Here is a 24967-nt window from a genome sequence, read left to right as displayed (position 1 = left end):
TTTACAGGAAGTCAGACATCCCTTCAAGACGCAAAATCTCAAAAAAAATCAAACAAATGTGGCTGAAAAGGACAGATAAGGATTGTATAAAATTTTATGAAAATGTGTACAAAGTATACAGAAATAGAAACACATTTAAGGATTGAGAGGTTTTTAGAATACAACAAAAAAAACCAACAAACTGGTAAGAAAATGAAGAATAGACACAAATGCAGTCTAGTGGAAAACATAAAAGTAGGCTGTAAGAGCATCTATAGGTACATAGAAAGGAAATATTTGGCCAACATAAATGTAGATCTGTTTAAATCAGGGTCAGAGGAATTTATAATGGGTCATAGAGAAATGGCAGAGAAATTAATTGCTTACTTTGTTTTCATTGAGTAAGATAGAAGTAATCTTCCAGAATTAGAGATTCAAGGGGTGAGGGAAAATGGTAAGCTGCAGGAAATTATTAGTATGAAGGCTGTACTAGAGAAATTAATGGGGCTGACAATCCACATCCCAGAGGGTTGACGGAGGTACCTATTGAGATAGTCACTGCATTGATAATCATCTTCTAAAATTCTCTCTAGTCCGGTTTAACTCCTGCATATTGTAAATGCCATCCCATTATTTTAAAAAGGAGCAAGGGAATAATAAAAGAAATTTGGACCCATCAGCCTCACATTACGAGTGGGGAAATTTCTGGAATCTACATTAATCATGTGATAAATGGAGACTTGGATTAAAGCAAAGTCTGATTGGGCACGGTCAGCATGGACTTGAGAATGGAAAATCAAGTTTGACAAACTTGTTGGGACATTTTTTGAGAATGCTGTTAATGAAATTGATAAGGGAGAGTCTTGGACTTTCGGAAAGCTTTTGAGAAGGTCACCCACAGGAGGTCAGATAGTGCAATTGGCATGTAACATACTGGCATGGATTAATGATTGGATAGCAGACAGAAACAAAATAGGAATAAATATAGCATTCTCGCATTACAGGCTGTGACTGAGAGGTAACCACAAGGATCAGTACTTTGGCCACAGCTGCACAGAATATATATCAATGAAATGGATGTGGAGTCCAAATATAATATTTCCAAATTTGCATATGAGATAAAGCTAAATAGGAATGTTTGTTACGAGGGAGATGTTAAAGTAAGTTTGCACAGGCTTCTAGACATGCACAGGAAATATATGTGGAATGTTGTGAGGTTAGCCACTTTGGTAGCAAGAATGAATGTGTAGAATATTTCTTAGTTGATGACAGGTTTGAAAGTATAGATGTGCAAAGGGACTTGGGAGTCCTCAACAATACGTCACTGAAGCCTAATGTGCAGATTGAAGCAGCTATTGGGAGTGCTAATGGAATGTTAACCATTATCACAAGGGGGTTTGTGTACAGGAGGGATGAAGTCTTGCTTCAACTGTACAGAAGCTTGGTGAAGGCACATCTGGAGTACTGTGTGTAGCTTTGGTCCCTTTAACTCGGGAAAGATATTATTGTCATGTGGGGAATGCAAAGAAGGCTTACCAGACTTGTTCCTCGAATGGTAGGGACTGTCTCATGAAGAGAAATTGGGAAAACTTGGTCTGTATTCCTTAGCAAATATCAAAAAAATAAGAAATGATCTCATGGAAACTGCCGAAACACTTAAACAGACAGGTAGGGTAGATTCAGGGAAGATGTTTGCACTGGTTGGGGAGTCTAGAAGCAGGAGGCACAATTTAGAGTATATAAATAAGAGATCGCTTTTTAAAATCTGTTTGCTCGGAGAGTTATGAGTTTTTGGAATTCTGTGCCCCAGAGGGAAGCAGAGCCTTTCTTATCTCATAAACTCTCTAAAGTGGAAGTTGATAAATTTTCATTCATCAATGGTATAATTTGTTAAGGAATAGTGTGGGAATAGGGAATAAAGTATTTGCTCAATCGTGATCTCATTGAAAGTTCGAACAGACTCAATGGGCTTAATGGCTTACTCTTGTTCCTAACAATGTCATTTTATATCCTAGGATTTTTGATATGTTTTCTATATTTCCCTTCAACAAGAATTCCATTCCACTTTGGCTGACAGGGCCTTCAACTGTGTCAGTTCAATTTTCCATACTTACTTCCTTCCTCCAAGAACCCCAATAAGGCTGTCCTTCCCTTTTACCACCACACCAGTATCCATATTCAATAGTTTGTTCTCCACCTCCACCATGTTACCACTGTCAAACACATCTTCATCTCTTCTCACATTTCAAAAGTACCATACCTACACTATCATTTGATCCACTCCTCCACCATGTCCAATACCTTCTCCCACACCACCTTGAGCACCCCTTGGCAAGGCATATTATCATCCAAGCACAGCAAATGCAAATCTAGCTCTTTTTGCTCTTCCCTTCCCATTATCCAGGACTCACAGAAACTCCATCCAGCTCAGACAGTAATTTACAAGTACCTTTCTTAATTTAGCATACCGTATTCAACACTCATGATAGGCCTCTGCTACATTTAGGAAACTGCACAAACATAGAGAACTGTTTTGTGTAACACCACTGCTCATTATGCAAGAATGATACTAAGTGTCTAGCTGCCACAGTTCCATTCTCACCTCTCTATCCTGGGCCCAAAAACAGAAATTGTTGGACAACCTCAGCGGGTCTGGCAGCACCTGTGAAGAAAATAATCAGAGTTAACGTTTCGGGTCTGAAATGCTAACTCTGATTTTTCTTCATGTGCTGCCAGGTCTGCTGAGCTTTTCCAGCATCTTCTGCTTTGTTCTTGATTTATAGCATCCACGGTTCTTTCAGTCTCTAGCCTTGGCCTTGTGTACTTCTCAAATAAGCCCGAACAACATGACTTTTAAAATATATTACTACAATTTACAGTATTGAATCTTCCCAGTTGTAAACAAAATTATCATAATTTATCTAAATGGCAACTGTTATTAATGACTTCATTGCTCTCACTTACACCTGCTCGAGATCTAATTTTTTACTCTTGTCCCATTATGATCCCACTTCACCTTGCAGCATTATTTCTTTTGCTAGTTCAGCTGTAATGCCTTCCACCCTTTTCTTTTCCTTTATTCATTCATGGCATCGTTAATGAGGCAGCATTTATTCCTAATTTCCCAGAGGGCAGTTAAGAGTCAACCAGATTGCTGCGGTCTAGAGTCACATGGAGGCCAAACCAGGTAAGGATGGCAGTTTCCTTCCCTAAAGGATATCAGTGAACCAGATGGGTTTTTCCTGATAACCAACAATCCTGATAATCACAGTCATCTTTAAAATCTTAAATCCAGATAGTTATTGAATTCAAATCCCTCCATCTGCCATTGTGGGATTTGAACCTGGGTCCCAGAATGTTGTCTGGGTTTCTGGATTAGCAGTCCAGTGATAATATCACTAGGCCATCGCCTCCCCTCCTCTACAACAGATCTTCCTTTTCTTTATTTCCCCTGCCTGTCTATCTGTCACTGTGCCTGCTGTAAAGCCTGCTGTATCTCCCACCATTTCCTAGTTATAACAGAAGATCATCAACTTCAAACGCTGACCTGAATTTACATGTCCCCAGCAATGGGAACCGGATTGAGGAATCCAGTGAAATAGTGAGGAACCTCGTCAGGATGGCTCGTTGTGCTATCCCATTGATACACAATTTCTTTGCGGTGGGGCCTGATGAGGAATGACTGTCCACTTTATCGAGCCAAGTGCTCAATTAGCATAATTAATCATCAGAGATAACAGGAGCTGCAGATGCTGGAGAATCTGAGACAACAAGGTGTAGAGTTGGATGATTACAGCAGGCCAAGTAGCATCAGCGGAGCAGGAAGGCTGATGTTTTGGGCCTATACCCTTCATCAGAAATGGGGGAGGGGAAGGGGGTTCTGAAATAAATAGAGGGAGAGGGGGAAGCGGATCAAAGATGGATAGAGGAGAAGATAGGTGGAGAGGAGACAAAGAGGTCAAAGAGGCAGGGATGGAGCCAGTAGAGGTGAGTGTAGGTGGGGAGGTTGGGAGGAGATAGGTCAGTCCAGGGAGGATGGACAGGTCAAGGGGGGAAATGAGATTAGTAGGTAGGAAATGGGGGTGAGTTCGGCTAAGTTCGGGTGAGGTTGCCCTCACCCTCAACAACTTCTCTTTCAATTCCTCCCACTTCCTACAGACAAAGGTGGTGGCCATGTGTACCTGCATGGGCCAAAGTTATACCTGCTTCTTTGTAGGTTACATGGAACTATTCCTCTTCATACTTACACAGACCCCAAACCCCACCTATTCCTCTGTTACATTGATTGACTGTATCGGCGCCGCCTCATGCTCCCATGAGGAGCTCAAACAGTTCATCCACTTCACCAACGCCTTCCACCCCAACCTTAAGTTCACCTGGACTATCTCTAATACCTCTCTTACCTTCCTGGACCTCTCTGTCTCCAGCTCAGTCAACCACCTAGAAACCAACATCCATTTCAAACCCACCGACTCCCACAGCTACCTGGAATACATCTCCTCCCACCCACATTACTGCAAAAATGCCATCGCCTATTCCCAATTCCTTTGCCTTCATTGCATCTACTCCCAGGATGAGGCATTCCACTCCCGCACATCTCAGATGTCCTCGTTTTTCAAGGACCGCAACTTGCCCCCCGCAGTGGTCGAGAGCGCCCTCGACCGCGTCTCCTGCATTTCCCGCAACTCATCCCTCACACCCCGTCTCTGCAATAACAAGCAAAAAACAATCCCCCTTGTCCTCACGTATCACCCCACCAACCTCCGGATCCAACAAATCATCCACCGACACTTCCGCCATCTGCAACCCAACCCCACCTCCAAAGACATTTTTCCATCCCCACCCTTATCTGCTTTCTGGAGGGACCACTCTCTCAGCGACTCCCTTATCCGCTCCACACTCCCCTCCAGCCCCACCACACCCGGCACTTTTCCTTGCAACCGCAGGAAGTGCCTCACCTGACCCCCCACCTCCTCCCACACCCCACCCCAGGCCCCAAGACGACTTTCTGCATCAAGCAGATGTTCATCTGCACATCTGCTAATGTGGTGCACTGCATCCACTGTTCCCGTTGTGGCCTCCTCTACACTGGTGAAACCAAACGGAAGCTTGGAGACCACTTTGCAGAACAGGTATGCTCGGTTCACAATAAACAACTGCACCTCCCAGTTGGGAACCATTTCAACTTCCCCTCCCATTCCTCAGACAACATGTCCATCCTGGGCCTCCTGCAGTGCCACAACAATGCCGCCCGAATGTTGCAGGAACAGAAACTCATATTCAGCTTGGGAACCCTGCAGCCCAATGGTATCAATGAGGATTTCACAAGCTTCAAAATCTCCCTCCCCCTACTGTATCTCAAAGCCAGCCCAGCTCGTCTCCTCCTCCCCAATCTGTTCTTTCTCTCATTTATCCCCTCCTCCCACCTCAAGCTACACCCCCATTTCCTAACTACTAACCTCATCCCGCTCCCTTGACCGGTCTGTCCTCTCTGGGCTGACCTATTTCCTTCCTACCTCCCCACCTACACTCACCTTTACAGGCTCCATCCCCTCCTCTTTGACCTGTCTGCCTCCTCTCCACCTATCTTCTCCTCTATCCATCTTCAATCCGCCTCCCACTTTCTCCCTGTTTATTTAAGAACCCTCTCCCCGTCCCCCATTTCTGATGAAGGGTTGAGGCCCACAACGTCAGCTTTCCTGCTTCTAACATGCTGCCTGGCCTGCTGGGTACATCCAGCTCTACACATAATTAAACATTAGTTCAGCGTCATTCTGCAAGGGCACCAGGATTTTGCCAACGGCAGGGCAAACCTCCAATTCCTTGCTCCAGGTAGACCACCAGCTTAACAAAGGTGGCCTTGCTGCAGGAATGAGAGTGTATTAAAGAACCAGATGTTCAAAAGGAGGACTGCGCTTACAGCCAAAATGCTCTCTCAAGAGGGCTTTTCCTTTGCTCCAAAGCCCTGTGAATTCTTAATTGTTTATTCATTATCTGCTGGAGTCTTGAAGCTGAGCCAGCTGTATAAGGATCTTGTCTGCTCTCATTAGTTGGTTGGTGGCTCACAGACAGAGAGTTGGGAGAATGGCAATGTTAAAATTGCAAAAATGCTCCTGTTTCTAGCAAGAGTGGGCTTAGCGATTGCTTTTAACCACATGATTGGGCTCCTGATGACTGAGGTAAAATTAAGATTGGTAACTGTTTCTCTCTCCACAAACACCACCAAACCTGTTGAATATGTGCAGAATTTTCTATTCTTCCAAGGAAATTCACCTAGGTTCTCTCCTTGTTTTGCAATTAACCTAATTCAGCATAAGTGAGGCAGATGGAGGGATCCTACATTCAAGAACAGAGGAGCTTTAGCTCTTGGCTTTGACCAACAGGTACATTGCACTTGCTCCCTGTGTGGAAGAGGAACTGGGCTGGAGGGAGGATGAGCCAGCTGACCATGGCACAGAGGGCTACTCAAGAAGGGGGAGCAAAAAGACAAGTGGTAATTTCAGGGGATTCTATAATTAGGGGAATAGAGAGCATACTTTGTAATCTCACATGGTACATTGCCTGTCTGGTGCCAGGGTGCGGGACATCTCTGATCGGCTTGAATGGATATAGGGGAAGAAGGGGGAGGATCCGGTTGTCGTGGTCAAGGTTGGGACAAACAATATAGGCAAGGCCAGAAAAGAGGACCTATTTAGTGGATTATCAGGAACTAGGAACTAAATTTTTTTAAAAAGTCCTTAAGCATCAAAATCTCCAGATTATTACTCGAGCCATATGTAAACTGACATAGGAACATGGGAATAAAGGAAATCAACACATGGCTAAAGGAACAATGAGGTAAAGAGGGCTTCCATTTCTCGGGGCACTGACATCAGCATTGGAATAGAAGGGGTCTGTTCTGCTGGGACCATCTCCACTTGAACCAAGCTGGGACGAATGTGCTGGTGAAAAGAGTAAATAGGCTGGTCAACTGGACTTTAAGCTGGAAAGTGGCAAGGGATGGAAGTGTAAAACTCCAAGAAATATAATGGTCAATTGGAAACAAAGCAACAGGTTAATATCTGGCTTCAACTGCATGAAAAAGAGTGAAAAAAATGAAAAACAAGGAGAGGTCAGGAGAGATTATTAAAGTCTCCAACACACAAAATAGTACAGCGTGTTTGGAACGGCTTAAGAAACAAACTTCAAGCACACTGGATAAACAAATGATAATGAGAAGGACAGTCAAAACAGGGCCGAAGGTGTTGATTCTGAATGCACACAGTTTACGAAATAGAGTAAATGAGCTTGTGGCGGAGTTCAAAATTGGCAGGTACGATGTGGTAGGCATCACAGAGGTGTGGCTGCAAGGCTATGATGCAAATATTCAAGGATATACATCCTATTGGTAAGATAGGCAGGTGGGCAGAGGAGGTGGGGTTGCTTTGTTAGTATAAAATGAAATTAAATCAATAGCAAGAAACAAAATAGGATTAGATGATGTAGAATCTATGTGGGTAGAGTTGAAGAACTGCAAAGGTAAGAAAGAGATAATGATAGTTATGCAAAGGCCTCCAAAAGCTAATCAGGATGTGGGGCGTAAGATACACCAGGAGATAGAAAAGGTGTGTAAGAAAGGCAAGGTTACAGTGGTCGTGGGGGATTTCAATATGCAGGCGGACTGGGAATATCAGGTTGGTAGTGGATCACAAAAAAAGGAATTTGTGGAATGTTTATGAGATATCTTTTTGGAGCAGCTTGCAGTGGAGCCCACTGGAGAACATGGAATTCTGTTTTTAATGCTGTTTAATGAGGCAGACGTGATGAGGAAACTTAAGGTGAAGGAACCCTTAGAAGGAAGTGACCATAATATGATGAATTTACACTACAGATTGGGAGAGAGAAGGTGGAATCAGACGTAAATGTTTGACAGTTGAATAAAAATGACTATAAAGGCATGAAAGAGGAACTGACCAGAATTGACTCGGAGAGTACCCTGGCAGGAAAGACAGTGGAACAGCAATGCCAGATATTTCTAGCAGTAATTCGGGTGACACAGCAAAAATTCATCCTTAGGAAAAAAGACACGTACCAAAGGGGGACGAAGAGACAGCATAAAAGCAAAAGAGAAAGCATATAATGTGGCAGTGGACAATGGGAAACCAGAGGATTGGGAAGGCCTCAAAGACAGACAGAAGACAGCAAAAACAGAAATAAGGAGGGAAAATATTAACAATGAAGGTTTGCCAGCCAGTAACATAAAAGAAGATTGCAAGAATTTCTTTAGCTATATAAAGGAGAAAAAAAAGGCAGAAGTGGACATTGGGCCTCTGGAAAATGATGCTGGAGAAGTAGCAATGGAGAACAAAGAAATGGCTGGGGAACTGAATAAGTGCTTTGCATCAGTGTTCACAGTGGAAGACATGAGTAATATCCCAAAAATTCAACAGAGTTCAGGGCTGGAGGTGAGTATGGTGGCCAATACCAAGAAGGTGCTAGAAAAACTGAAAGGGCTGAGGGTGGATAAACCACCTGGACCAGATAGACTATACCCCAGAGTTCTGAAGGATACAGCTGAAGAGATGGTGGAAGCATTAGTGGTGACCTTCCAAGATCACTGGAGTCAGGGAGGGTCCCAGAGGGCTGGAAAATCACTAATGTAACCTTTCTGTTTAAAAGGGGAGTAAGACAAAAAGACAGCAAATTACAGGCTGATTAGCTTGATCTCGGCCAGTGGTAAGATTTTGGAGTCCTTTGTGAAGGCTGAAATTTCTGAATACTTGGAAATGCATGGTAAAATAGAACAAAGTCACCATGGCTTCATCAAGGGGAGATCATGCCTGACATATCTGTTAGAATTCTTTGAGGAGGTAATGAGCAGGTTAGACCAAGGAGAGCCAATGGATGTTACCTACCTGTGCTTCCAGAAGGCCTTTGACAAGGTGCCACACAGAAGGCTGCTGATGAAGATAAGGGACCATTGCATAGAGGAAAGATACTAGCATGTATAGAAGATTGGCTGTCTGGCAGAAAGAAGAGAGTGGGGATAAAAGGATGACAGCTGGTGACTTGTAGTATTCCACAAGAGTCAGGATTGGAACCACATCTTTTCATTTTATACATTAATGATCTAGATGAAGGAACTGAGGGCATTCTGGCTAGGTTTGCAGATGATAAAAAAATAGATGGAGGGATAGGAAGGAATAAGGAGGTGGAGAGGCTGCAGAAGGATTTAGACTCATCACAAAAGTAGGCAAAGAAGTGGCAGATGGAATACAACATGGGAAAGTGTGAGGTCATGCACTTAGGTAGAAAGCAGAAAATTCAGAAACCTGAAGTGTAATGGGACTTGGGAGTCCTAGTCCAGGATCCTCTTCAGGTAGACTCAGAGTGGTCAGGAAGACAAATACAATATTGATATTTATTTCAAGAGGACTAGAATATAAAAGCGGGGATGTATTTCTGAGGCTTTATAAAGATCTGGTCAGTCCACATTTAGAATACTGTGTACAATTTTGGGCCCAATACCTCAGGAAGGATGTACTGGCCCTGGATCAGGTCCAGAGGAGTTTCACGAGAATGATCCCAGGAATGAATGGCTTAACATATGAGGAATGTTTGAGATCTCTGGGACGATACTTGATGGAATTTTGAAGGATGAAGGGGCATCTAATTGAACCTTGCAAAACACTGAAACTGGACAGTGTGGAAGTTGGGAAGATGTTTCCATTGGCAGGAAAGATTAGGACATGAAGGCACAGCCTTAGGGTAAAGGGGAGACCCTTCAGAATAGAGATAAGTAGAATTTTCTTCAGCCAAAGAGTAATAAATCTATGGAAATCATTGCCACAGAAGGCTGTGGAGGCTAAGTCATTGAGCATATTTAAGACAGAGACAGATAGATTCTTAGTTTTCAAGGGAATAAAGAGTTATATGGAGAAATCAAGAGAACGGGGTTGAGGAATTTATCAGCCATGGTCAAATGGCAGAGCAGACTCAGTGGGCTGAATGGCCTAATTTCTGCTCCTATGTCTTACGGTGTTATGGTCTAAGATAATGTGCCTATTGCTGGAAACTCTGACTATGAGTTGAAGAAAATCTACATAACAGTAAGTGGTTTCAGCTCAGAGTTAGGGAATTGTATGTTGCATCACCAATAATTTTGAGATGATTGGAAGTTGGTAATCAGGCAGCAGTCTTTTCTGATAATTTGTAAAGGAACCAAACAGGATAGAAGGACACACTAAATTGTGATGCGTTAGTTTTTTCATGAATATACTGCTGAATGAGTGATAGAAGCAAAACTAATTGCTAAATTTTAAAAGTGTGTTGGATATATTGAGAAGGAAAATATGCAGGGCTTTGGGTAAAGAGTTGTGCTATGGGAGTTGGAAACAGTGTGTACAGGCACAATGAGCCAAGCAGCCTTCTATACTGTATGATTCTACGACTTGATATTCTGAGGATTCTGAGGAGTCACTTGCAATTTTTTTAAACCAAAGGTCAGTTCCCAATTTCAGTTTTCTAAAGAAAATGATGTCCTTTCAACTCTAGCTTTTACATAGAACAAAATGTCTTTCCTAGACTTTATTCAATTCCTATAGTGCAAAGACATAAGGCTAAACAGCAGGAAAGAAACAGAAATCAGAATGGAAGATTACAAAATCTTTCAATATCAATTTACAGGTAAGAATCCCAACGAAAAGGAAAGACTCATTTTTCCAGTCCCCCAGCTGCATTTCTGATGCCTCTCACTCAATTTGTAGCCTTTGTGAGGTTACCGATGGAAACTATTTTCACATATTTATGAAGTATTATTTTCTATCTTTATTAATTGTATACATTGTCTTTGGTAGATTATTCAGAACAGCTGTTATATGGCTTCTTCACAGGAAGCTTCTATTCTTTCTTATCCACTCCTTCACTCCTGCCTCCTCAAATCCCCTGCCAAAATAATTCCCTTGGAACTGTAGTTTGTGAAGGATTGAAAATTATGAGGAAAAATTCAAGTACAGCCATGAGATATTCTCTGCTTTATTCCGCCTGCCCAGGCCAAGAGATGTAACCTTACCTTGCTTTGATCGATTGATTGATTTATTGTCACATGCATTTGTTACAAATATAGAGTATTATATAATGTTGTTGCTCTCCAGTGCCATCTTACAACAAAGAAGTAAAGCAGCCATAGGTTATGAAAGTGGAACGATGAAGTTAAAAATTCAGCATTACAGTCCTTCAAAGCAATGCAGTGGAAGTTCAGGTGATCAACCCCTAGAAACAATAAGTAAGTTAAAAGGAAGCACTCGCCTTACACAAAATCTCAAGCCAACAAAGTACTTTTGATCTGTACTCACTAAGAATATGTAGGAACTACAGTACATGGCAAGGCCTCGCGAAAAGCAGAAATAATGAAGGGACAATCTGTCTTAATGAGAGAAGTGTGGGTTTGTTCACATCAGTGATAAAAAAAATACAGAAAAGCACGATATATTCTTCCAGTCTTGCAGCTTCTAAATATTAGGTGCAGCCATACCAGGATCATAGGAAGCATACAGGTTACTGGAAACAGTCAGAAAGACAAATGGCATGTTGGACTTCATTGCAAAAGCACTGGAACACAATTATAAATAAATATTTTGACAGCTGCTTCAAGCTTTTGAGAGACTGGACCAGAAATCGTTTTGACTTTATTTCTAAGCAAGGCTACAGTTGAATTGGAGGATTGGGTAGTGAGTGTTCTGCAGATGGGTTCCTGGGAGAGTTTTCCTAAGATGAGTGGCTGAGTACATTTTGTTTGCTGTCTGGAGTTTAAAATAATGAGAGCTCATCTCGTTAAAACATACAATACTCTGAAGTGGATTAGCATGGTGCATGAAGGCAGGATGCTTCCAGTGACTGTGGAATCTAGTGCATGGAGCGCAACTGCAGAATAAAGGAGTGATCATTTAGGACTCAAATATTGAAAATTCCTTCAACAAAGATTTGTAACCCTTTGAGACTGTCTGTGGATGCTGTGGATACTCCATCATTAAGTATATTTAAGGTGAAAGACTACTAGACTATAAGAATAGGAGCATAAACACAGAAATTGCTGGAAGAGCTCAACAGCTTTGGCAGTAGCCATGCAGAGAAATCAGACGTAACAAATCAGCTCTGAGGAAAGGCCACTCGACCTGAAACATTAACTCAGATTTGTCTCTGCTGATGCTGCCAGATCTTCTAAGATTTTCCAGCAATTTCTGTTTTTATTTTTGATTTACAGTATCCACAGTTCTTTCAGTTATTAGTTATAAAAGGACCAGACAGAGGTCATTCCACTGGTCAATGAGATCTTAGTTGATCTGATAACTTTCAACTCAGGAAATTAAAGACCAGGTGAGACTCACATCAGTGATAGGGAAACTACTGGAGAAAACTCTAAAGGTGAGAATTAACATCCACTTGGAAGGGCATAGGTTAATTAGGAATAGTCAGCATGGCTTTGTTGGAGAGACCTCATGCATAACAAATTTGGTGGGATTTTTTTACAAATGTGGTCGTGTGCGTGGATGAGGGAAGTTTAGTTGATGTAGTTTATATGATAACAAGGTGTGGAGCTGGATGAACACAGAAGGCCACGCAGCATCAAAAGAGCAGCAAAGCTTTAAAAAGGGCCTGAGGGCTAACTTTTTCATGCAGATGATCATGTGTGGATGGAACAAGCTGCCAGAGGTAAGTGGTGGAGGCGGGTACAATGACAACATTTAAAGGACGTCTGGATGGGTACATGAATTGGAAGGATTCAGAGAGTTGTGGGCCAAATGCTGGCAAATGGGATTAGGTCAGGTTGGGATGTCTAGCGTGGACTGAAGGGTCAGGCGAAGGAGTCTGTTTTCATGTTGTTTGACTCTGACTCTATAACAGTCTAGGACCAAAAGGCAAAATCTCAGAGTAAAGAGCTGCCCCAGTTAAGACAGAGATGCAGAAGAATTTATTCTCTCAGAATGCAGTGAATTTGTGGAACCACTTACAACGGTGGGCCGTAGAGGCTGGAGGTTTTTAAGTGTATTGAAAGCAGAGACAGACAAATTTTTAATTAGTAAAGGAATTAAAGATCATGCTGAAAGGTGAGGGAAATAGAGTCATAAATTATGACTAAAGTCACTCTAATCCCAATTTCCTTCACTTATCCCATGTCCTTGAATGCTATGTGCATTCAAGTGCAGCATGTGCTCATCCAAATATATTTCAAAGGTTGTAAGGATCCTGGCCTCCACTACTTTCTCAGATGGGGCATTCCACATTCCCACTAGCCTCTGAGTGAGAAACTTTTTTTTCCCTCTAATACCCTCTGAATCTCCAGCCCCTTACTGTAAAACTATGCTGCCTTGTGATTACCCCTTCAACTAAGGGGAGCAGCTGCTCTCTATTCATGCTGTCTATACCCCTCATAATCTGATATACCTCAGTCATGTTACTGCCTCAGCCTTCTTTGCTATAGAGAAAACAATCCAAAGATATCTAGTCTCTCCTTTTAGCTCAATTTCTCCATTCCAGGCAACATCCTGGTAAACCTCCTCTGTACCCCCTCGAGTGCTATCACATCCTTCCTGCACTGACCAACATTCTGTACAACTCCAACATTACCTCCTTGGTCTTATACTCTATGCTATGATGGAAGAAAGCAAGAGCCCCATGTCCCTTCTTAACTATTCTATTCACTTGATCTACCCAATTTAGCGATCTGCAAATAATTACCCAAAGATCCCTCTGTTCTTCTAGGCTACCCAGCGTCCTGCCAATCATTAAACATTCCCTTATTTTGTTTCTTCCAAAGTGCATCACTTCTCACTTATCAGCATTAAATGCCATCTGCCACTGCTCTGCCAATGCATCTAGTTCTGAGGAAGGGTCACCAGGCCCGAAACGTTAACTCTGTTTTTTGCTTTACAGATGGTGCCACTCCTGCTGAGCTTTTTCCAGCAACTTTGTTTTTTTTTCCTGATTTAGAAACCACAGTTCTTTCGGTTTTTATGCCAACCCATCCATACCTTCCTGTAACCGACAAACATCTTCTTCACTATTTACCACTCCACCAATTTTGGAGTTAGCTGCAAACTTGCTTAACATTCCCCACATTTTTGTCATATATTTACATTTATATAAAACTGACAATATGGGGAGGCAATACCTACATGTCATTCCAGAATCACAGCAATGTGGTTGATTCTTAACTAGGGTCTCGGCAATTAGAGGTGGCAATAAATTCTGACCTAGCAAGTGACACCTTCATCCCATGAATGAATAAACCAAAGGTCCCAGTACTGATCCTTGTGTTACACTGTCAGACACCGGCTTCCTGTCACTCGAACATGCTTCTACCATTACCCTTTGTATCCTATTACTAAGCCAGGTCCTGTTCCATCTCACCAAATTTCCCTGTATTCCATGTGCTTTAACCTTCTCAATCAGTGTCCCGAGTAGGACCTTGTCAAAAGCTTTGCTAAAATCCATATAAACTACATCAGAGATAATAGGAATTGCCAATGCTGGAGAATCTGAGATAACAAGGTGTGGAGCTGGGTGAACACAGCAGGCCAAGCAGCATCAGAGGAGCAGGAAAGCTGACATTTTGGGCCTGGACCCTTCTTCAGAATTCAGTCAAACAACATGAAAACAGACTCCTCCGCCTGACCCTTCAGTCCATGCCAGACGTCCCAACCTGACCTAATCCCATTTGCCAGCATTTGGCCCACAACTCTCTGAACCCTTCCAATTCATGTACCCATCCAGATGTCCTTTAAATGTTGTCATTGTACCCGCCTCCACCACTTACCTCTGGCAGCTCGTTCCATCCACACATGATCATCTGCATGAAAAAGTTAGCCCCCAGGCCCTTTTTAAATCTTTCCACTCTCACCTTAAACCTGTGCCCACTAGTTTTGGACTACCGCACCCTGGGAAAACAACCTTGCCTACTCACCTTATACATGCCCTTCATGAATTTAATAATCTCTACAAGGTCAATCCTCAGCCTCCAATGCTCCAGGGAAAGAAGCACCAGCTATTCAACCTTTCACTATAACTCAACCCTCCAATCCCAGTAACACCATGTAAATCTTTTCTGCACCCTTGCAAATTTAACATCATCCTTCCAGAATTGTATGCAGTAATCCAAAAGGATCCCCAACAATGTCCTGGACAGCCGCAACATGACATCCCAACTCCTCTCCTCAATGTTCTGACCAATGAATGCAAGCATGCCAAATGACTTCTTCATCACTCTGTCTACCTGAAGCTCCATTGGTCATAGGCTTCCCGTCTAAACAACAATCTTCTACTACCACTCTATCTCCTACCTTCAAGCCAAATTTATATCTAATTGGCTAGCTCTCTCTGGATCCCATGTGATCTAATCTTGCCAGCCCTCTACCACACGGAACCTTGATGAACGCTTTACCCAAATCCACGTAGACAACTTCTCCTCAGGGGAAAACAACCTTTCAGAATCTACCTGATCAAACCCACTAAGATTCCATATGCCTCAATAAGCATCTCCACTCACTTTTCTAAATTCCATTGAGTGCAGTCCCAAACTATTCAAGCTGTCCTCAGAAGACAGTGTCCCTATACCCGTGATCAAACTAGTTAACCATCTCTGAACTGCCTCCACTGCCAATATATTTTTCATTAGATGAAGGAACCAAAATGATTCATAATATTTTAGACATGATTTAACTAGTACCTTGTGTAACTTTCGCAAGCCTTCCCTAATTTTAACCTTCCATTCTATTTGAAATAAAGCCAAAGGACCAAAACATTTTCACACAGGGAATAGTTGGGGAATAACATGCACTGCATAGAAATGTGATGGAGACGTGTTCAACTCAAGCATTCAAGAAGGCAGTGAACCATTATTTGGTTAGAAACAATATGCAGGGAAATGGGAAAAGGTAGAAAACTGGCACTAGGTAGCAGAACTGTTGCAGGCACAATAGGTTTAATGGCTTCCTGATGCATTATATCCTCTTGTGATCCCATTTGCTTTCCTGTGTCCTACCATTTTAGGGTAATTCAGGCATGAAAACACCAAAATCTCTGCAGTCTTTCTCCATTTACATAATATTCAGTTAATCTATTTCTCCTGCCATAGTGCCTAACATCACATTTCCCAATTTAGGCAGACAGATTATTTGCCTAAAAATGCGAAAGGGAAAGAGAGAAAAACTGGAAAAGTGGGTTGAGGTACAATATCAACCAGAAACATGCTTAAGTAGTAGAATAGACATGAAGAATTGCTCCTATTTCTTAAGTTTCTAGAACTATCCAGCTCTTCTCCAAATAGTGCTTTCAGAACATTCACACCTACCTGAGAGAACATATGGGGCTTCAGCTTGGTGTCTTTCTCGCTGTCACCTCTGTCAGTGGAACATTTGCTGTGTACCACAACAAGGTACGGTTTCTAGGTTACTCTCAACTGAATCCACAAGCTCCTGATTTAGAATGAGAGTTCTTCTGAATGGCTTACACTGATTGTAGTTACAAAATGGGAATGGGATTGGCATCACTGCAACACCAAATAAATATAATTTTGGTCTGGCTTGGGTTTGATAAGTTATCTTCAACAAGCAGTCACAATGCATTAATAGCTAAGAGTTAACTGCAACCAAAGTCTTTTATCAATATTAACATTACAAATTTCATTCAGTTGTCTGAAAACCTGGAGAATGAGGCACAGCAATTTGTTCACATTTGACAGCCTGTTAATTTCAAAAGCAGTTGTTATTCAAAATTCAGCCAGTTCCAACAACAGTTTGAGAGTATAAAAGTTTCTGGAGCAGCCTGAATTGCTCGGTAGAATAAGTTAAGGTCCTATTAGCTCTTATAGTGTTAGGAAATACAACACATCAATCTTTTTATTTTCTTCTCTTCCAAAAATGTCTGTCTTAATGATTTAAATGGTGGGACTGCAAAGCCCAGTAATGCAAAATGCTCCCTGATGGAAAGAATATTCTGCCCTACTTAACAAAGCCAAGCCATGAAGAACATGAAGAAATCACTCTATTAAGTAAATCTACCTAATTTATATAGAAAATAAGACATTTAATGAAATTCTCATACAAGTTTGCATGTGAGCATGTTGGCTTATGAGGTTGGCCATAAATCTGAATGCCAGCTGAATTGTGTAATCCTTGCTCTCCCTTTTCACATCAGTAATACAGACGACACTAGCCAGAAATCCAACCCCAATGTCTTCTGAAGTATAATTTTTATGCAATACTGTTCGATTGACTCACAACCAGGGATGATCATCATTAATTCACAGTTAGAGACCATCTGCCCTGATAGATCTCATAACAAGTGGAGCATTGTAAAAGCCTAGTAATGATAAGGTACTCAAATCTAAAAGATATGCTGAAGCCCATTTACAAGTTAGAGTATTGGTAGTAGACCTATAAAAGTACCTGGTGCCCACATTCAAAAATGGAACAATATTGATTTTCATGACATTAATATTTAAAATGAAAACAGAAAGTGCTGGAGAAATTCAGCAGCTCTGGCAAAATTTCAGAAGAGCTCTGAAAAGGTGTAATGTTGGACTAGAAATATTAACTCTCTCCACACTTGCTGCGAGACCTGCTGAGATTCTCAAGCACATTTTGTTTTTCTTTCAAATTTCCAGCATGTGCAACAGATTGCTTTTATTATCACTAAAATTTGATTCTTCATATTTATGTACACACTATTATAATCAAATTACAGTACATTAAATTTATTATGTCATCGAAGTTGGGATAAGATGAACTAAAAAAAAATTCAAGGTTCCAAGAATAAAGTAAAATTAAAGTCACCAAGGGCCTACTGAACCATAAGATTGCTCTCTCATCAGAGGGAGAAAATTGGTGGGGGTTAAATCTGAGGGTTGCATGCCTTCGGTGAGGAGAAAGGTTGAGAAGGAGAATCCTTCAAGATAACCTCAGCTGGTTCAGAAATTGAACCCATGTTATTGGTATCATTCCACATCATAAACTGGCTCTGCAACCAACTAAGCGAACCAACCTAATCTCATATTGCTTGGGTGAAAGTACCTACTGGATCCTTTAAGGCCTGCTCAAAATGATTACAAGAAGACACATGCACTTCAATATATAGCTAATTTATTAGTTCAATCTACTTAATATATATTCAAACTAAAAAGTGAATCTCTGATTAAAGTACTTTGTACATGTGCACACTAATGAGTCTCACTACCTTATCTTAAAGCTTTGGGAATTTGGATGGCTGGCATTTGGTGCTCTGTCTCAATAGTCTCATGAACCCCAGTCCAATGGTGAAGCTCTGTGGTCGCAGTCCCACAACCTGGTTCAATGGGGAAATGGCTCTCCCCAAGTTAGTACTATTGTGAATCTGATATAATGTGCTGCATTGTCATTCCTGAGCTCTTTCCCAAACATTTCTGTGTACTTAGCGGTCACATGTAAATCCAGGTGTTGCTGCAAAATAGCCTGTTCCCAAGTCAAGGTAAGGTTATTGCAGTTACTGTCCAGCCACAACAGGCTGCTTCCTTTATTTTCTTTCAACTACTTTTTGCCTTGTCCATTGAATTCTCAACAATCAACTCTTAATGATCTGGTTTGGAGGAAGCATTTTTGACCCTAACACTACACCTCCTGAGAATAAGTACATGCATTTTGTTGGACAAATACCCTATAAAATAGGATTTCAGTCATGTTGAGAAATGGGCAAATAAACGTAATCAATCAAGTTTGAAAAAAGTACATTAAGTGTGATTAGAGCACTGCTCTTTTACTCTGTAATCTGCACTGAACTATTTTAGGGCTGTAGGCATTAGGTACAGTGCCATGTTAAGAGTTTTACTTCTGAAAGTACCACTCTGCCAGGATATTTGTTTAGTTTGAAGGAATCCAATTGGTTGTATATTGCACATGGACTGTACAATGAGTGACTCATAGGATCTAATGCCTTTCCAAATCTACATCTTTGTAAACTTGCTTTTAATCGTGGATCAACTATAGATCACAAAAATTTCACAGATGATTTTGGATCCAGTAATGTCTAATGAGGCAGGTTTAATAAAAGCTCTTACAGTGTTAGAAGAGTCAGAGTAAAATATTCCCTGAAAAGCTTTGATCATAACAGGATGGAATTTAGTATTCAGCATGAGAATAAGAACACTGGCTCAGGCATGATTGTGCTAGTTTGCATAAGGGTCATTATACTGCAATATAAGTAGTGTTGGCTAGAGTGGGCTGGGAAAGGGATTTAGCAGAAAAGAAGGTTGAGAAGCAATGACAGATATTTAAAAAGATAGTTAATGGCTAACAATAAAAGTATACCCCAGCAAGAAAGAATAATTCTAGGAAGAGGATAAGCTGACCCCTGGTTGACAAGTGAAGTTAAAGAGCGCATGAAATAGCGAGAAAAAAAATGTTCATTGTGGCAAAGAGTAATAAACAGCCAAAGGATTGGAAAAGTTTGAACAACCAACAAAAGATGACCCAAATAATAGAGAGAGAAATAAGCTGTGAGGGTAAATGTACAAGAAATATTAAGATGCAAAGAAAGAGCTTTTATAAAATGCAAAAAGGAAGAGACAGACCAAAATGAAGCTTGGCCCCTGAGAGAATGAGACTGGAAATATAATAGTAGAGAACCGGGAAATTGCAGAGGAGTAAATAAGTATGTTGTATGAGTCATCACAATAGAAGCCACAAATAGGATTCCAACGATACTAAATAATCAAGGGGCAAACTGGGGGAGAGGAAATAAATGCAGTAATTTCCATTAGAGATATAAGGTACTAGTAAGACTATATCTGAAAAACTGCGCATAGTCCTGGTTCCCATACTTGCAGAATGATCCATAGAATAGAACTTCTACAGTGTGAAAACAGGCCATTCGGCCTAATGAGTAGACACAAGCCCTCTAAAAAGCATCACACACAGACCCATCCCCCTACCCTATATTTCCACATGGCTAACACATCTAATCTACATATCCCTTAATACTACAGGGCAACTTAGCATAGCCAATCCACATAACATGCACATCTTTGGCGTGTAGAAAGAAACCAGAGCATCTGAAGGAAACCCACGTACAGATATGGGGAGAATTTGCAAACTCCGCACTGACAATCTCCTGAGGGTGGAATACGGTGAGAGTGTGGGTAAGTGGATCTAAATCCATGAAAAGATCAGCCATGATCTTATTGAATGGTGGACCAGGTTTGAGGGGCCGGACAGCTTACTCCTGCTCCTAGTTCTTATGTTCTCAGGTCCCCAGCACTATGAGGCTGCAGTGCCAACCGCTGAGCCATCATGCTGTCCCTGATGTTAATATATTAGAAGCAGATGAGAGCAAGTTTACTAGACTAATGTCTGGAATGAGTGGAATGCCTTATACATAAAGGCAATAGGTTAGGCCTATATCCTCTGGAGTTTAGAATAGTCAGAGTGCTTTAATTGAAACTGGCAAAATCCTGTGGACACTTGTCCTGGTGGACATGGAAAGAATGTTTCCTCTTGTGAGAAAATGTAGAACTTTAAAAATGAGGAGTTATCCCACTTAGCAGCTAAGTGGGGTAAGAATTTTTGAACTTCTATTCTTCAAAAGGCAATGGCTGCAAAATGTTGAGAGATAATGGGAACTGCAGATGCTGGAGAATCCAAGATAACAAAGTGTGAAGCTGGATGAACACAGCAGGCCAAGGAGCATCTCAGGAGCACAAAAGCGGACATTTTGGGCATAGACCCCTCTCTGATGAAGGGTCTAGGCCCGAAACATCAGCTTTTGTGCTCCTAAGATGCTGCTTCGCCTGCTGTGTTCATCCAGCTGCAAAATGTTTAACTATTTTTAAGGCAGAGGTAGATAGATTCTTGACCATCACAGTGATGAAAGATTATCAGGAGTATGGAGGAACGTAGAGTTGAGGTTATAATGAAATTAGCCATGATTTTATTGAATGGTTGAGCAGGCTGAAAGTAGTGAGTAGTCTTTTCTCATTCCTTGCTCATACGGAAATAAACTACTAAGGAAACTAATGGGGTTAAAAGCTAATAAGTCACCTGTACCTGCTGGGATGCATCTTAGGGTATTAAAGGGAGTAACTACAGAAATAGTGGATGTGTTCGTGCGGCGGCTCAGTGGTTAGCACTGCAGTCTCACAGCGCTAGGGACCCGGGTTCGATCCTAGCCTCGGGCAACTGTCTGTGTGGAATTTGCACATTCTCCTGTTTCTGCGTGGGTTTCCTCTGGGTGCTCTGGTTTCCTCCCACTGTCCAAAGAAGTGGCGACTAGGTGGATTCGCCAAGCTAAATTGCCCGTAGTGTTCAGCGGCATTTGGGTTATAGGGTGATGGGTCTGGGTGGGATGCTCCAAGGGGTGGTGTGGACTTGTTGGGCCGAAGGGCCTGTTTCCACACTCTAGGGAATCTAATCTAATCTTCCAAGAATCCTTAGGTTCTGGAAAATTCCCAGATGATTGAAAAACTATCAATGTTACACCCTTATTCAAACAGGGAAAGAGGCAAAAATCAGGTAACTATATACAAGTTGGTTTAACATCAGTTAAACCTATTTTTAAAGGATGTAATGGTGGAGCATTTGAAAATACATAATGTAATCAAACAGACTCAGCACAGCTTAATAAAAGAAAAAATCATGCCAGACTTTTTTAAATAGAATTCTTTGAGGAAGTAGCAAGCAAGATAGATAAAAGAGAATCAGTAGATGTAATGTATTTTGATTTCTAACAGGTATTCCATGAGGTATGGCATATTATGCTACTTAATAAGGTAAGTGCCTATGGTGTTGGTGATAGTACATTAGCATGGATAGAGGACTGACTAACTAATAGAAGGTAGAGGTTTGTGAAAACATTTTCATGATGGCAACCTGTAACTGATAGAACATCACAGGAATTGGTAATGAGCAGAAATAAATTACAATATGTGAATGAGTTGGAGAAGGAAGTGAACGTACTGTTGCCGAATTTACAGGGGACAAGAAATGGCCAGAAGGCTATAGTGAGGATACTACAAAAGGTCTATGGAAGGATATAGCCAGACTGAAGGAATGAAGAAAATCTTGCAGTAAATGGAATATAATGAGGTAAAATGTAAAGTTGTGTTAGAAGAATAGAGGAGGTTCTTTTTTCATAGAATCCCTACAGTGTGGAAACAAGTCCTTTGGCCCAACAAGTCCACACTGGCCCTCAAAATATCCCACCCAGACTCAGCCCACTACAACCCACCCAATCTACACATCCCTCAGTACTATGGGCAATTTATCCAGGCCAGTCCACCTAGCCTGCAGATCTTTAGACTGTTGGGTAAAACCAGAGCACCTGGAGGAAATCCACACAGAGGCGGGGAGAATGTACAAGCTCCACACAGACAGTCGCCTGAGGGTGCAATTGAATCCAGGTTGCTGGTGCTGTGAGGCAGCAGAGCTAACTATTGAGCCACTATACTGCCCTGCGTGGTGAATATTATTTAAATGAAGACAGTCTGCAAAAATCTACAACAAAGCTACAAGGCCTCATCTATGAATCACAAAAAGCTAATGTCTCTCTTCAACAGGAAGGCAATTGGAATGTTCGCCTTTATTTCAAAGGGAATGGAATATAAAAAATAAGTAAGTCTTGCTAAAGCTATACAAGATGCTAGTTAGACTGCGGCTAGAATACTGTAAATAGTTTTGGTCTCCTAATCTAAGGAAAGGTGTTGACACTGGAGGCAATTCAGAGAAGGTTCTGGATATGCAGGGTTTGGGGGAGGGTGGTCTCTCTGAGGAAATTTCAAGTAGGTTTGGCCTGTCCTCATTGGAGTTTAGAAGAATGAGAAGTGACCTGATTGAAACATATAAAATTCTTAGGGAGCTCAACAGGACAGATGCTGAGAGGTCATTTCCCATCAATAGAGAGTCTAAAAGCAGAGGCCAAATCTCAGAATAAAAGGACACATAGTTAGGACAGAGATGAAGAGCAATTTCTTCTCTCAGAGGGTAGTGCAACTGTGTATTTCTTTACCACAGAGGGCTGTTGAGATTGGGTGTTAAATATACTCAAGTCAAACTTCTAATTAGCAGCAGAATCAAGAGACAGATGGAAAAGTAAAAAGGTGGAGTTGAGGATGATCAGATCAGCCATAATATCACTGAACGGCAGAGCAAACTCAATAGACCATACAGCCTACTTCTGCTCATATGTCTTATGGTCTTATGCAGAAACCTAAATTACTTTCTTTTTAATCCCTGATATCTGATATGTATCCTATTTTTGGCTAAATTAAATATTGTAGGAGGAAAGAACACACCAAGTTAATAAAGACTGAAAGGTCTACTTTGTAAATTAGTTTGAAGAAGGCTGGGAGTTTTTTTTTTCCGAATTTTCAGTATTTCTTTGTTGAAAAAATTGTCTCTGCAGTCTCTTCCTTGAAAATCTATGAGTAATGTTCAAATGATAATTGAATATGCAAAAAATTGTGAACATTAAAATGGATTATAATTAGAGTACCATTCTAACCGAGTTCTAGAATACCAGTGTTTAGTATCACATCAAAGGTTATGGGTTCCTCCCAACAAATAATACCTAGTTTTCATGATGCTAATGATGTTCTTCCATTTTGCTCTGAAAGAAAAGCTCTCGATTGTTTATTTTTTAGAAAGAGTAGAGAAAGACATTGGCGGTGAAGTATAAATCAATCAATACTTCAAAACAATTTCCAACAAATTGTAACCTGTTTTCTCTGCTTCCAGACTTTCTTGACCATTGATGACAGAGTAGAATGGAAAAATGGATGTCAGTTACTGTTATGGTCTAAGGCAGAACTAAGATTTCCCCAATCCCCCGACCACCGCTCCCGTTCCCCGACTTTACAGCTAAAAGTATCAAGCAAAGATTTACTACATCATGAAAAAGGATGAGAGTGATTAAACATTACACAGTTAAAATATGACACAATAGGGTTGAAAAAAGTCTTAATTTTCACGTAGATGTATGTGCCAACATTTTGCCATTTACAGATGTACTTACATGATTGTACAACACGTTAAGATTGAGTTCTATTAAATGCAATAAATTACATTTAATACAAGTCTATACAAAGCTTTTAAATAGTGCAACTTACCCACACTATTAATCTTATGGGCCAATTATGCTTTTTTATGTAAATGTAATGAGTCATATCAACAATAAAAAGAAATTGTTGGTAATAGTGACTTGCTGCAATGTGTTTGCATAAATTCACTTTGAATTTACATTGGATGCAAGAGGTGAAAAGTGAACTTTCCAAAGAAAACTTGTCTTTGTGTTGGTGAAGAGAAAAGAAAAATCCTTCAACTAGCTCTTAAAAAGTACATGAATCAGTTAGACTCTAAATGTGTGCAGACACAGATTGCCAGACAAGACAAGAATACAAAACAAATCAGCATTACACTTTATCGATATTGTTTCAGCAGAGTTCTGACTTAAACTAATATCTTCAATTTTAAAAAATCTTGCGAAAAATCTGATTATAAACCGATTATTAAATATCATCTCATAGATTAAAGCAATGGATATCATTTTTGCTGAATAGCTGAATGACTTGCGAATCACTTTGGTATTTGAGTTACAATCTCATCCGCATGTATGAAAGTTTAATAAAAAAAGGTATATTGCAGCTTAAATGTGAATAATCCTACTTTTATGAAATTTATGATTCAGAGCACTAGAATTGATAAAGTTTGCTCCAAAATTGCTTTAGACTTGAACATTTCTAAGTATATAAAGAATTCCTGGGGTGAAGGAAATGTCGTGCCAATCAGCAGTTGGGTTAAAATGATTGAATTCCTTTTAAGTGGTAGACGGGCTTGTAAAAAAGAAGCTTTTTTGTTTTGTGGAGGCAGGCAGCTGAAGTGAAAACATTATTTAAATTCTGATTGCACACACAGGCTGAACTAGCTGCATCCTTGCAACCTAAACACAGCCCCAAGGGAAGATACTCTACTGACAAATTAATACCTTAGAG

The 24967-nt window shown here is 40.9% G+C and overlaps 1 protein-coding gene across 5 annotated transcripts in view; it reads right to left on the bottom strand.

Annotated features, from left to right (window-relative positions):
* Positions 1–24967, bottom strand: part of dpyda.1 (dihydropyrimidine dehydrogenase a, tandem duplicate 1) — an 837290-nt gene that overhangs the window by 544636 nt on the left and 267687 nt on the right. The window lies entirely within an intron of this gene.

The sequence above is a fragment of the Stegostoma tigrinum genome, chromosome 8, assembly GCF_030684315.1.
Source record: "Stegostoma tigrinum isolate sSteTig4 chromosome 8, sSteTig4.hap1, whole genome shotgun sequence".
In the NCBI taxonomy this organism is placed as follows: Eukaryota; Metazoa; Chordata; class Chondrichthyes; order Orectolobiformes; family Stegostomatidae; genus Stegostoma; species Stegostoma tigrinum.
Note: the sequence above shows the minus strand (reverse complement) of the source record. Positions and strands in the feature narration are given on the sequence as shown.